Here is a 13,011-nt window from a genome sequence, read left to right on the forward strand (position 1 = left end):
GGATAGCGCGACTGCAGGGACTTATCCCTTGCACGCTTCTCGTGAGACTCACATTCCCAACTGTCCACAATTCTACATATGTAATGTACCTTACAGACATTTGCCCATCCACTCATAACTCGCGCACGCTTTGGCGATTCCCGTAAGAGTCTGGGCAACCTGTGCGCATTCGCACACACGAGGGTCAATGGCTGGGTAGCCTTTACCTATATATATGAAGACAGTAACTGTTCTCGAAAGAATAGACACTGTTGATGACCGTGCAGCTTTTCCCTGGAATAAATGATGACTAACTGAAACCATCAGTATATCAACAACACCTGTCGACAGCTGAGGGTTTCAGTTAGTCATCATTTGTTCCAGGCAAAAGCTGCACGGTCATCAACAGTGTCTATTCTTTCGAGAACAGTTACTGTCTTCATATAGAAGACATTTAAAAATATAAAAAAAGTTTTTGTCTATTCCGCTCCGAGAACTTTTCAAACGACCCTCGTATGGAGAACAGAACGGGACGCACTATCGAACCCTGTGTAACACGTCGTGTAATTTCGCCCCAGTTAGATGAAGTGGGAAACTTCCTCAGATCACTTAGACCAAAGAAGGAAACGCTTTGCTTCCTGTTCTGTACGTATGACCTGAACCACTCATATGCTGTTCCACTTATACCGTAGACTTGTAACTTGCACTAGATACACGGGGTAACTGTTGCTACGAATAAGTTATTGTTGGCAGTTATTTGTAATAGTTATAAATAACTGCTACCGCGACAGCTTAGCACATCCCTACAACGCTGGCTACACGTCGGCTGCTGCCACGGCCGCACCAAATGTAGGCGTCGGATGGAGTGGTGGAGGGGAGGTGGTGGGCAGCGGGGGGGGGGGGGGGGGAGGGCCCGGCTGGCATTTCCGGCTGCTCGGCGGGCGCCGCCTGTGCTTCTGCCGTGCCGGCACCGCTGCTACAGGACTCGCCGGCTCGCGATACGCTAACCAAACAGCGAATCCCAACAGCCGACTGAAGGCCGATTCGTATCCGCCTAAGCGCGTTCCATCATCAGTATTTAGAAAAATACCGCCTTAGGTCAGACATTCGTGTTCCAACACCGGTACTGAAATCTTTCAGTCTGTCTTGTTGTGGTCTTCAGTCCTGAGACTGGTTTGATGCAGCTCTCCATGCTACTCTATCCTGTGCAAGCTTCTTCATCTCCCAGTACCTACTGCAGCCTACATCCTTCTGAATCTGCTTAGTGTATTCATCTCTTGGTCTCCCTCTACGATTTTTACCCTCCACGCTGCCCTCCAATGCTAAATTTGTGATCCCTTGACGCCGCAGAACATGTCCTACCAACCGATCCCTTCTTCTAGTCAAGTTGTGCCACAAACTCCTCTTCTCCCCAATTCTATTCAATACCTCCTCATTAGTTATGTGATCTACCCATCAAATCTTCAACATTATTCTGTAGCACCACATTTCGAAAGCTTCTATTCTCTTCTTGTCCAAACTATTTATCGTCCATGTTTCACTTCCATACATGGCTACACTCCATACAAATACTTTCAGAGACGGCTTCCTGACACTTAAATCTATACTCGATGTTAACAAATTTCTCTTCTTCAGAAACGCTTTCCTCGCCATTGCCAGTCTACATTTTATACCCTCTCTACTTCGACCATCATCAGTTACTTTGCTCCCCAAATAGCAAAACTCCTTTACTACTTTAAGTATCTCATTTTCTAATCTAATTCCCCTCAGCATCACCCGACTTAATTCGATTACATTCCATCATCCTCATCTTAGATCCTCCTTTCAAGACACTGTCCTTTCCGTTCAACAGTTCTTCCAGATCGTTTTCTGCTTCTGACAGAATTACAATGTCCTCGGCAAACCTCCAAGTTTTTATTTCTTCTCCCTGGACTTAAATTCCTGCTCCTGCTCCTTTACTGCTTGCTCAATATACAGATTGAATAACATCGAGTATAGGCTACAACCCCGTCTCACTCCCTTCTCAACCACTGCTTCCCTTTCGTGCCCATCGACTCTTATAACTGCCATCTTGTATCTGTACAAATTGTAAGTAGCCTTTCGCTCCCTGTATTTCACCCCAGCCAGCTTTAGACTTTGAAAGAAAGTATTCTAGTCGACATTGTCAAAAGCTTTTCCTGGGTCTAAAAATGCGAGAGACGTAGGTTTGCTTTTCCTTAATCTTCTGTGAGTAGTCACAGGATGAGTATTGCCCCGCGTGATCCTACATTTCTCCAGAATCCAAACTGATCTTCCCCGACGTCGGCTTCTACCAGTTTTCCGACTGTTGTGTAAAGGATTCGTGTTAGTATTTTGTAGCCGTGACTTATTAAATTTATAGTTCGGTAATATTCACAAAAAAAAAATGGTTGAAATGGCGCTGAGCACTATGGGACTTAACATCTGAGGTCATCAGTCTCCTAGACTTAGAAGTACTTAAACCTAACTAACCTAAGGACATCACACACATCCATGCCCGAGGCAGGATTCGAACCTGCCACTGTAGCAGCAGAGCGGTTCCGGACTAAAGCGCCTAGAACCGCTCGGCCACAACAACCGGCCGTAGTTTTCAGACCTGTCAGCACCTGCTTTCTCTGGGATTTCACTTATTCTGTTCTTCTTGAAGTCTGAAAGTATTGCGCCTGTCTCATACGTCTTTCTCAGCAGATGGAAAAGTTTTGTCATGTCTGGCTCTCCCAAGGCTGTCAGTAGCTCTAACGCGATGTTGTCTACTCCCGAGGCCTTGTTTCGACTTACGTATTGAGTGCTTTGTCAAATTCTTCACGCAGTATCGTATCTCCCTTCTCATGTTCCTCTATGTCCCATTTCCACAACATTGCCCGCAAGTACATCTCCCTCGTATAGCCGCGCTGTACACTCCTTTCACTTTTCTGCTTTCCGTTCTGCTTCACCGTATCCCACACGTTATCGACTGGTGACAGGTTTGATGATCTGGCTGCCCGAGGCAAAAGGCTGACACCTGTTCGTGCTGCAACAAGTGGTCGTCCATTGTCTTGCTGAAAAATGGCTTCTGGAGCGTGGCGCAGAAAGTGTGTGGCTACGGGTCGCGGGACGCCATTCGCGCTGGTCACACAGGTCGCAGTGCCCTGGAGAGGCACCACCCGAGACTTCTGGCTGTACCCAACATCGTGCGACAAGGTAAAGGCCTGAGCGGACGCTGTATCTTTTGTGAGGTCGCTCTCTCTCTGTCCGCAGAGAAACAAATTGCGGTCGTCATTTTCAAACAAACAGAACCTGAAACTTCCTGGCAGATTAAAACTGTGTGCCGGGCCGAGACTCGAACTCGGGACCTTTGCCTTTCACGGGCAAGTGCTCTACCAACTGAGCTACCCAAGCACGACTCACGCCCCGTCCTCACAGCTTTACTTCTGCCAGTACCTCGTCTCCTACCTTCCGAACTTTACAGAAGCTCTCCTGCGAACCTTGCAGAACTAGCGCTCCTGAAAGAAAGGATACTGCGGAGACATGGCATGGTAGAGCACTTGCCCGCGAAAGGCAAAGCTCCCGTGTTCGAGTCTCGGTCCGGCACACAGTTTTAATCTGCCAGGAAGTTTCATATCAGCGCACACTCCGCTGCAGAGTGAAAATCTCATTCTGGAAACATCCCCCAGGCTGTGGCTAATGCATGTCTACATCTACATGCATACTCCACAAGCCACCTGACGATGTGTGGCGGAGGGTACCCTGAGTACCTCTATCGGTGCTCCCTTCTATGCCAGTCTCGTTCGTGGAAAGAAGGATTGTCGGTATGCCTCTGTGTGGGCTCTAATCTCTCTGATTTTATCCTCGTGATCTCTTCGTGAGATATACGTAGGAGGGAGCAATATACTGCTTGACTCTTCGGTGAAGGTATGTTCTCGAAACTCCAACAAAAGCCCGTACCGAGCTACTGAGCGTCTCTCCTGCAGAGTCTTCCACTGGAGTTTATCTATCATCTCCGTAAAGCTTTCGCGATTACTAAATGATCCTGTAACGAAGCGCGCTACTCTCCGTTGCATCTTCTCTATCTCTTCTATCAACCCTATGTGGTACGGATTCCACACTGCTGAGCAGTATTCGAGCAGTGGGCGAACAACCGTACTGTAACCGACTTCCTTTGTTTTCGGATTGCATTTCCTTAGGATTCTTCCAATGAATCTCAGTCTGCCATCTGCTTTACCGACGATCAACTTTATATGATCGTTCCATTTTAAATCACTCCTAATGCGTACTCCCAGATAATTTATGGAATTAACTGCTTCCACTTGCTAACCTGCTATTTTGTAGCTAAATGATAAGGGATCTATCTTTCTGTGTATTCGCAGCACATTATACTGATCTACATTGAGATTCAATTGCCATTCCCTGCGCCATGCGTCAATTCTCTGCAGATCCTCCTGCATTTCAGTACAATTTTCCATCATTACAACCTCTCGATATACCACAGCATCATCTGCAAAAAGCCTCAGTGAACTTCCGATGTCATGCACAAGGTCATTTATGTATATTGTGAATAGCAACGGTCCTACGACACTCCCTTGCGGCACACCTGAAATCACTCTTACTTCGGAAGACTTCTCTCCATTGAGAATGACATGCTGCGTTCTGTTATCTAGGAACTCTTCAATACAATCACACAATTGGTCTGATAGTCCATATGCTCTTACTTTGTTCATGAAACGAGTGTGGGGAACTGTATCGAACGCCTTGCGGAAGTCAAGAAACACGGCATCTACCTGTGAACCCGTGTCTTTGGCCCTCTGAGTCTCGTGGACGAATAGCGCGAGCTGGGTTTCACACGACCGTCTTTTTCGAAACCCATGCTGATTCCTACAGAGTAGATTTCTAGTGTCCAGAAAAGTCATTATACTCGAACATAAGACGTGTTCCAAAATTCTACAGCTGATCGACGTTAGAGATATAGGTGTATAGTTCTGCACATCTGTTCGACGTCCCTTCTTGAAAACGAGGATGACCTGTACCCTTTTCCAATCCTTTGGAATCCGCAATATCCTTTCTTTCAGAAGTGCTAGTTCTGCAAGGTTCGCAGGAGAGCTTCTGTTAAGTTTGGAAGGTAGGAGAGGAGGCACTGGCAGAAGTAAAGCTGTGAGGACCGGGCGTGAGTCGTGCTTCGGTAGCTCAGATGGTAGAGCACTTGCCCGTGAAAGGCAAAGGTCCCGTGTTCGAGTCTCGGTCCGGCACACAGTTTTAATCTGCCAGGAAGTTACACATCAGCGCACACTCCGCTGCAGAGTGAAAATCTCATTCTGGAAACGGAACCTGGATTCGTCAGAAAGCACTGTCTGAAGACATTCCTGTCCCTAGTGACGTTCCATACGCCACTGCCGCCTAGCAGGTTTCTGCACATTCGTGAATGGCAGGTACAGAAGTGGGCGACGCGCACACGTCCCGTGCCGTAGTAAACCACCGACAGTGGACGACGTGCTCCACTTTGGCGGCAGAGCCGAAGAGGAAGCAGCAGATGCCATTCGGATGAGCTGTCGGTCTTGTCTAGGCGTGGTCTGTCCCATCTGCTTACACCCGCTTTATTGCCGAAACACTTCGTCCCACAACACCAGCAATTTCCCGGATGGGTGCATCACATCATCTCGTGCCAATACTGCGCCCTCTTTCAAACTCTCTGATCTGACTGTGCGGCTGGCGCATACGTCTGCACGCCTGCTCAGGTCGCACTGGTCCACTCACTGCCTTCGGTTTACAGTGGACATCGAGAGCTGCAGGAACACTTTACTGGTAGGTGGTGTTGAGCCGCGATATCGATGTTGACCTTGAAGCGGTAAAATACAGGGAGCGCAAGGCTATTTAGAATTTGTACAGAAACCAAATGGCAGTTATAAGAGTCGAGGGACATGAAAGGAAAGCAGTGGTTGGGAAGGGAGTGAGACAAGGTTGTAGCCTATCCCCGATGTTATTAAATCTGTATATTGAGCAAGCAGTGAAGGAAACGAAAGAAAAGTTCGGAGTAGGTATTAAAATCCATGGAGAAGAAATAAAAAGTTTGAGGTTCGCTGATGACATTGTAATTCTGTCAGAGACAGCAAAGGACTTGGAGGAGCAGCTGAAGGGAATGGACAGTGTCTTGAAAGGAGGATATAAGATGAACATCAACAAAAGCAAAACGATGAGAATGGAATGTAGTCGAATTGTCGGGTGATGCTGAGGGAATTAGGTTAGGAAATAAAAAACGTAAAGTAGTAAAGGAGTTTTGCTATTTGGGGAGCAAAATAAGTGATGATGGTCGACCTGGAGGGGATATAAACTGTAGACTGGCAATGGCAAGGAAACCGTTTCTGAAGAAGAGAAATTTGTTAACATCTAGTATAGATTTAAGTGTCAGGAAGTCGTCTCTGAAAGTATTTGTATGGAGTGTAGCCATGTGTGGAAGTGAAACATGGACGATAAATAGTTTGGACAAGAAGAGAATAGAAGCTTTCGAAATGTGGTGCTACAGAAGAATGCTGAAGATTAGATTGGTAGATCACATAGCTAATGAGGAGGTATTGAATAGATTTGGGGAGAAGAGGAGTTTGTGGCACAACTTGACGAGAAGAAGGGACTGGTTGGTAGGACATGTTCTGAGGCATCAAGGGATCACAAATTTAGCATTGGAGGGCAGCGTGGAGGGTAAAAATCGTAGAGGGAGACCAAGAGATGAATACACTAAGAAGATTCATGAGGATGTAGTGTGCAGTAAGTACTGGGAGATGAAGAAGCTTGCACAGGATAGAGTAGTATGGAGAGATGCATCAAACCAGTCTCAGGACTGGAAGACCACAACAACAACAACAACTGGAATCCACGGGCCCACACGGTTCAGATGCTAAACATTTCTGCAGAACACACTAGTGTGCATGTCCTATCTCTAGTCGTTCAACGTGTTCGTTTTTTTTTCCTGAGCATGACTGTGGTGTCCTCGCCAGACACCACACTTGCTAGGTAGTAGCCTTTAAATCGGCCGCGGTCCGTTAGTATACGTCGGACCCGCGTGTCGCCACTGTCAGTGATTGCAGACCGAGCGCCGCCACACGGCAGGTCTAGAGAGACTTCCTAGGACTAGCCCCAGTTGTACAGCCGACTTTGCTAGCGATGGTTCACTGACAAAATACGCTCTCATTTGCCGAGACGATAGTTAGCATAGCCTTCAGCTACGTCATTTGCTACGACCTAGCAAGGCGCTATTACCAGTTACTTTTGATGCTGTAAAACATGTACCGTCAAGAGCGATGTTCACCAATTATGGATTAAAGTTAAGTATTCCAGCAGCTACGTACGTTTTTTGTTAGTCTCATTTCCCTGTCTTGTTCCAGACCTCACACCAGCCTGCGTGAGCTTAAACGCGTGCCCTTCGGCCTCCCGTCCTAGTGGATTGGCTGTCTTGCCAGTCCACAAAAATGACTGTGCTTGTACACTTAGTAAGCCAGATTGCAGTGTGTGGTGGAGGGTTCTTCGGGAACCAGCCTCACTTCCCTCTTCTCGTGTTCCAGTTCCGCGCTGTGCTCGGGAAGAAGGGTTGCTGGTAATCCTCCGTGTCGGTTCGAATGTCTCCGATTTCACCTCGGCAGTCTTTCCGGGAGACATACGTAGGAGACCGCTATGTGTGGGTCGATTCTTCTATAGGTGTATGTACACTCTGGAGAGTTTAACAGTAGACCACACCGTGGTGCATTAGGTCTGTCTAGCGCAGGGGTCTGCAAACTACGGCCCGCGTTGGCTGGCCGGACATCCCCTGTATCCGAGGTGGTACCTGTACTGCCAACAGTTGAGTTTCGAGGCCTATCGTGACCAATACACTGCTATATTGTCGGAGCTCTATCTTTACAAAGCAAAAGGTCATGGCTAAACTAGTGGCTATCCACAATAAACAGACAGACCATTCTCCATGCGATAGTGAAAAAAAAGTGGTTAACAGACTAGTTTCGCGAAAACATTTTAAGTAAAAATTCATTGTATTTTATTCTACTCACGAGTCTGGTGCAAGTCTAGCCTTAATACTCAATCATTATGGAAGATGCTTCTTAAGCGAGGTTTTACTTTCTTTACGTATTTCGATTTTCAGATTTTCCTTGTCTCTTCGAATTCAAACTTTGAATTGTCCCACACCCCCACACCTACTAGTACAGCGCATAAAACTCTAAAAAAACTCGTGACACACTCGCAACATAAGACACAATCACGCAACACAGCTATCAAATATATGCTCTGGCTCTGCTACTCGCTACAAGACTACATAACTAAACTTATTGCTGCGCCGCTTGAAATAACAATGCGTTGACATACTCTACCTCTGTTACGTCTTGCAGTAATAGTGTTTCTAACAATGATTTTGAGATTTCGTTAACTTTGCAGGACGTTTTCGTGAAGAATGTGCAGTGACCTACTTTTTTGTCGCTGAAATTCGCCAGAATAAAATATGACAGAAATTCAGTCAGGTACGTCCACCAATCAAAATTATGTAATTAAATAAAAATCGTAGTTCGTTTCAGTGCTAGCTATTCCCACAACGTTACATTTTTGCGATTTCGTCCTTTCCTTTAGCCTTACATTACGGTGATCGTGGATTGTAATCCCTCTAGGCCCTTATGACTTCGTGGAGGAATCAATGTGGCCCGCAGACTAGAACGTTTGCAGACCCCTGGTCTAGCAGCCTCTGTCGCTTACGTTACCTAACCATCTCCGTGGCGCTTTCGCGCTTTCGAGATGACACTGTAACGAAAAGCGCCGTTTTTTTTCGGACCTTCTGTATTCCCTCTATCAGTCCTATCCGATACGGCTCACAGACTGACGAGAATGGGTCAGTGGAACACGGATTTCGTAAGTTACCTTCTCTGTGAGTGGACTACACATCCTAATACAGGGTGAAAAGTATTTAAACCCACAAACTCTCGGAGGTTGTAAGGGACATTAAAACAAATATTTTTGCCTGATGTCATTTTTTCCTAGGAGGAGTATTTAAACCGGTAGAGGAAGATTTCTCTGGCGGCAAATTAATTAAACCAACAAACACTTTTCCATGTTTTTTTATGACCAAGAGACAACACATTAACACAACCCAATTTCACTTACAGTAGATTTGCAAAAATGCCTCCATTGACACATAAACAAAGGTGACACCGTCGGATCATATTCTGTCTGACACGGGCAAAAACCCCAGGAGTATCCTGAATTGTTCCTGCTGCTGCTACTGTCCGGGCAACCAGATCCTCTTCTGATGCAACAGGAGTTGCGTGAACAGGGTTGCGCATCTCTCCCCACACAAAAAAAGTCCACAGGGGACATATCTGGGGATCGAGCAGGCCACGGTACAGGACCACCTCTGCCAATCCACGTTTCTGGGAACCGTCGGTCCAGGAATCGACGCACACGACGACTGAAATGTGCCGGCGCCCCGTCATGTTGGAACCACATGCGTTGTCTTGTAGTGAGCGGGACGCCTTCCAGCAATTCTGGCAATGCTCTGGCGAGAAAATTGTAATAGTGCCTGCCATTTAATGACCTAGGTAGCAGATACGGCCCGATTAAACAGTCCCCAACAACACCGACCGACACGTTAACGAAGAACCGCACTTGATGAGCGCTAGTAACTGTGGCATGTGGGCTATCCTCACTCCAAACATGCGAATTGTGCACGTTGAAGACTCCATCACCCCCGAACGTTGCTTCCTCGGTAAACGACACAGAGGATGGAAATGTAGGATGCATTTCACACTGTTCCAGGTACCACTGCGAAAACTGTGCTCTGGGTGGATAATCAACTGGTTCCAGGTTGTGGACACGCTGTAAGTGAAATGGATGTAGCAATTGCTCTCGAAGGACTGTTCTTACACTCGTCTGATTCGTCCCCGTGTTACGTTCAATTTCACGAGTGCTGACTGAAGGATCCCGCTCCACATGCTGCAAGACAGCTTCCTCAAATTGCAGCGTTCTTACCGTGCGACGGCGTCCCTGTCCAGACGTTGGTACACAGCAGCAAAGGTCGTATGATGCGGGATACGGCGATTAGGATATTGTTGTTGATAAACCCGCTGTGCAGGTCGTCCGTTGTGGTGCGCTACGTAGTACGCACCAACCGTATCAGTGTACTCACTCCAGGTGTATCGCTCCATTAGTAAACAGAGACAATGCACTACTACACTGTTGAACAGTAGTTGCCTAAAACTGAAAAGCGTAATACGGCCTCCACCGATTTAAATAATCCTCATAGGAAAAAATTACATCAGGGAAAAATATTTGTTTTGATGCCCCCTACAACATCCCAGAGTTTCCCGGTTTAAATACTTTTCACCCTGTATAAATTTATAGCAGTTGACGTCCCACTGTCCTCCATTTCAGTTCGGATGTACGAAGACTACACCTCTTAAGGACTCCTCCATTGGATCTCACTCTAGGATTCGCCTTAACCTGCGATTAGTCTTCTGTGATCGTTACGAGCGCGTACTCCCACGTATTGCAGCGATCGTTGTGCGGTATTCCGCTCGTGTACTCGCACTACGTCACATTTGTGAACCCCCGCGCTGTACACGAAACGTCGATGCCCTGCCGCTGCTCCTGCACTCGACTACCATTTTATGTTGTTGTTGTTGTGGTCTTCAGTCCTGAGACTAGTTTGATGCAGCTCTCCATGCTACTCTATCCTGTGCAAGCTCCTTCATCTCCCAGTACCTACTGCAACCTACATCCCTCTGAATCTGCTTAGTGTATTCATCTCTTGGTCTCCTTCTACAATTTTTACCCTCCACGCTGCCCTCCAGTACTAAATTGCTGATGCCTCGATGTCTCAGAACATGTCCTACCAACCGATCCCTTCTTCTAGTCAAGTTGTGCCACAAACTTCTCTTCTCCCCAATCCTATTCAATACCTCCTCATTAGTTATGTGATCTACCCATCTAATCTTCAGCATTCTTCTGTAGCACCACATTTCCAAAGCTTCTATTCTCTTCTTGTCTAAAATATTTATCGCCCACGTTTCACTTCCATACACTCCATACAAATACTTTCACAAACGACTTCTTGACACATCTATATTCGATGTTAACAAATTTTTCTTCTTCAGAAACGCTTTCCTTGCCATTGACAGTCTACATTTTATATCCTCTCTACTTCGACCATCATCAGTTATTTTGCTCCCCTAATCTAATTCCCTCAGCATCACCCCATTGAATTCGACTACATTCCATTATCCTCGCTTTGTTTTTGTTGATGTTCATCTTTATATCCTCCTTTCAAGACACTGTCCACTCCGTTCAGCTACTACTTCAGGTCCTTTGCTCTTTGTTAGTCTTCCGTATATTTTCTTTGAACCAGTTTTAAATGTTGATTCAAATGTGTAAAGTTCAAAAGATAATAATTAAAGTTTTTGTTTTTAAGAAAGAAATGGTCAACATGAACCACATGCGGGGGAGAAAAGATGCGACAAACGAAACGCTTCTGGAAGCAGCGAATCGGTATTGGATTTTTCGTGGCAGACTCTGCACTCAGCGGTGAACATACACGACTCACAAGGCGTCCCCCCCCCCCCCCCAAACCTCCCACGGCCTGCAGCAGTGTGGCCAGACAGACAATGGCCGCCTTCCTTCCGCATTAGCATCCCCTGGGACGGCGCCAGCACCGCAGACTTCAAGACCGCCTGCTCGTGTCTCGTTACACTCCTCCTTGTTCCTTTTTTTTCCGTGGAGTCACCTACTACTGTGAAGTAATCAAGCCTAACGCATATTCGCGACCCTGCGATACCGGCAGGTGTCGATTACTTCATTTGTGAAAAATTCAGAATCCCGTGTAAGTCGATTTTGATGTAAGCAAATTCCCGGGTGCTTTCATTTGACACCATCTGCACCACTCTTTACATAATTAACAAAAAATATAAATATGTTAAAATCTGTTATCTGCCAACTTAAAGTTTACTGTAATTAATGAAAGAGAATTTTGCATCGGACGGGTTTCGCATTTACACACGGTGTTACAAAAAGGTGCGGCCAAACTTACAGGAAACATTCCTCACACACAAAGAAAGAAAATATGTTATGTCGACATGTGTCCGGAAACGCGTACTTTCCATGTTAGAGCTCATTTTATTACTTCTCTGCAAATCACATTAATCATGGGATGGAAACACACAGCAACAGAACGTACCAGCGTGACTTCACTTTGTTACAGGAAATGTTCAAAATGTCCTCCGTTAGCGAGGATACATGCATCTACCCTCCGTGGCATGTAATCTCTGATGCGCTGATGCAGCCCTGGAGAATGGCGTATTGTATCACAGCCGTCCACAATACGAGCACGGAGAGTCTCTACATTTGGTACCGGGGTTGCGTAGACAAGAGCTTTCAAATCCCCCATAAATGAAAGTCAAGAGGGCTGAGGTCAGGAGAGCGTGGAGGCCACGGAATTGCTCCGCCTCTACCAATCCATCGGTCACCGAATCTGTTGTTGAGAAGCGTACGAACACTTCGACTGAAATGTGCACGAGCTCCATCGTGCACGAACCACACGTTGTGTCGTACTTGTAAAGGCACATGTTCTAGCAGCACAGGTAGAGTATCCCGTATGAAATCATGATAATGTGGTTCATTGAGTGTAGGTGGAAGAACATGGGGCCCAATCGAGACATCACCAACAATGCCTGCCCAAACGTTCACAGAAAATCTGTGTCGATGACGTGATTGCACAATTGCGTGCGGATTCTCCTCATTTTTCTTGACTGTGAAAATTTACAATTTGATCACGTTGGAATGAAGCCTCATCCGTAAAGAGAACATTTGCACTGAAATGAGGATTGACAGATTGTTGGATGAACCATTCGCAGAAGTGTACCCGTGGAGGCCAATCAGCTGCTGATAGTGCCTGCACACGCTGTACACGGTACGGAAACAACTGTTTCTCCCGTAGCATTCTCCATACAGTGACGTGGTCAACGTTACCTTGTACAGCAGCAACTTCTCTGTCGCCGACATTAGGGTTATCGTCAACTGCAC

The 13,011-nt window shown here is 46.4% G+C and overlaps 1 protein-coding gene and 1 non-coding gene across 2 annotated transcripts in view; one reads left to right on the forward strand and one right to left on the reverse strand.

The window, feature by feature from the left end:
* Window positions 1-13,011, forward strand: part of LOC124719019 (tyrosine-protein kinase Fer-like) — a 687,090-nt gene that overhangs the window by 402,026 nt on the left and 272,053 nt on the right. The window lies entirely within an intron of this gene.
* On the reverse strand, window positions 3,302-3,376 carry Trnas-uga. The gene has a single exon. It is a non-coding gene; the product is annotated as a tRNA-Ser (tRNA).

This window comes from Schistocerca piceifrons, chromosome 10, assembly GCF_021461385.2.
Source record: "Schistocerca piceifrons isolate TAMUIC-IGC-003096 chromosome 10, iqSchPice1.1, whole genome shotgun sequence".
In the NCBI taxonomy this organism is placed as follows: Eukaryota; Metazoa; Arthropoda; class Insecta; order Orthoptera; family Acrididae; genus Schistocerca; species Schistocerca piceifrons.